The sequence below is a fragment of the Rhagoletis pomonella genome, unplaced genomic scaffold (genome assembly GCF_013731165.1).
Source record: "Rhagoletis pomonella isolate Grant_MI unplaced genomic scaffold, Rhpom_1.0 Rhpom_scaffold_00004, whole genome shotgun sequence".
NCBI lineage: Eukaryota > Metazoa > Arthropoda > Insecta > Diptera > Tephritidae > Rhagoletis > Rhagoletis pomonella.
This window is the reverse complement of record NW_023458558.1, coordinates 59,732,472-59,734,678: the sequence shown is the minus strand read 5'-3', so window position 1 is coordinate 59,734,678 and position 2,207 is coordinate 59,732,472. Positions and strand designations below refer to the sequence as shown.

The window sequence follows — 2,207 nt, the reverse complement described above, 5'->3', positions numbered from 1 at the left end:
AATTCGAATAAAAAAGGAAATTTAAAGAAGATGTGGGTTTTTCTTGACTGTAAGAAGTATTGCATTTAGATCGAAAAATGATCGGCTTTATATGTGTATATGTATGCATCTCTATAGAAAAATAAATTAAAATGTAATGTGTATACTATGGTATACATAATAAAAAAACATACAACAGAATATTTGGCCCTAAAAATTTTGCTTAATGTTTCGCCGAGCTTCTCCTCTTGAGGTTGTTGAAGGGACTTGACATAAAGTTTTACCCCGACCCAGAATGGCAAATAATGTATATGAAAATATTTTCTATGGCAGAAATATATTCGGCGATTTGTCATTGCCTGCCGAGGAGCGGCCACTTTTATAACTAAATTGTATTAAAAAAAAATCAAAAACTTATAGATGTTGTTTATTCCAACAGCACACATTTTCAGAAATACGAATCTACTTGACGCAGAAATCTTTAATAAATCAGTAACTAATAAAGCAAATTTACTCAAAATTTATGTTTGCAATAAGTCTTTAGTAAAAAATTTGATTATGACAAACATACATATGTGTATTTCGGTAACCGTTCGATCAATTTGTACCAGACTCGGTATACATATTGTACTTGACACAAAAAAGTTGAAATTGCACTAAAATTACGCCCACTTTGCATATAACGACACATTTCAGAAATACGGAAACTTCGTTATTTAAAAATTTAAAGGCGCCAATTTCCTCAAACTTGATAACTACTAAAAAGAAACTTTAAAGACTACATATTACATAAGTTTATTTATCTCTTTATTTCTAACCGGATATAATATAGAAAACGTTTCAAATAGGGGTAAAATCACCCTGTTTTCATATAGCAGCAGTTTTTAGAAAGGTGCAATACTATATTTAATGCGTGCGCCGGGTGTTTTATATTCGATATCGCCGTTTTTAAATGAAGTTATATTTTTAGAATTGTAACTTTGAAGATGCGAACTCCATGAAGAAGTCTAATGAAAGGATGTTGTGATCTTCCAAGTAGCAACTATAACTTCTGTGTGTATCTCCGATACAGCCTGCAGACCAAGACGAAGGCGCTGGACTGTTCCTTTTTCTAGACTTCAGCAGGGAGCACATTTTCTTGTGGAGTGCAGCATGTAGTTATAATAGCCACGGACGTTATACCTACAAATGCGTTCGTTACTCCAATCTTGCGCACTGAGTAAATCCATGTCACCATAAACTTCTGGCTGCCGCGGTTCTCCAACGTGCTATTGATTGCTTCTGTCGTGGTGTTGTTGAAATCGCTTCCAATATTCTTTTTATTGAAGTAATCATTCAAGAGGGCACCGAATACTTCACCGAATGCGCTGTCGATCCTTGCGGTAGGCGTGCAGTGATTTATCCATTGTGTGGATTAGCTTTACTCATATATGATTCGTATATTTGAAAGTGGCATAAATCATTTCCACCTTTAATGTTTATATGACTGGTTACTTTTAACTGAATGCATCTGTAAATCGTTCCGCTTTTATAAAATAATAGCATAACTTGTTACATTTGATTGATAAATTTGAATGAATAATAGTCGAGCGTATCGGAATGCAAAAATGTTGTTAAACTGTTGAGTGTTTGTTCTAGAAACACACAGTTGAGTAGTTCCGTTCAGCTCAGCGGTTGTGGATTCGACGCCATTTTTTCCATCATAAAATTATTTCGCTACGTGAACTCAACAATTTAAGTCAAAAATCATTTTTCCCTTCCGTCAGTTTTCATAGTAAAAAGATAATTTTTCTGTAAATTGCTGGTGAAACTGGCAATAATAAAATAAAATACAGGTGTATACATACATATTTAAAATAAAATAAAAATGGAAAATTCGTGAACTTAAAAGCATACGTATGTACATATCTGTGTTCGCTGTAGTTTAAGTGGGGAGGCTGGCTTTAGTATAGTGTTCCATTCGCAGCAGACGATTACGAATACCGCACTGAAAGTGTGCCCTTGCAGATTCTTGGCAAATAAAATAAAATAAAAACTTTTTAATATACCACGCTTTTATAAATGAACTAAGAAGTAGAAAACAATATTTCTCAGTCCCATAGAATTAGTTTTGATAACTTTTGATTTTGTAATTTTAGCAAAAGTCATTATAAACAATTTATGAGATTGAAAATGAAAAACTTGGATCGATTTTAAGCAGTCGTTATTCATATACCCACATACATACA

At 33.2% G+C, this 2,207-nt stretch overlaps 1 protein-coding gene across 1 annotated transcript in view; it reads right to left on the bottom strand.

The window, feature by feature from the left end:
- The window catches only part of LOC118737889 (serpin B13-like), an 8,247-nt gene that overhangs the window by 1,771 nt on the left and 4,269 nt on the right, over positions 1–2,207 (bottom strand). The window lies entirely within an intron of this gene.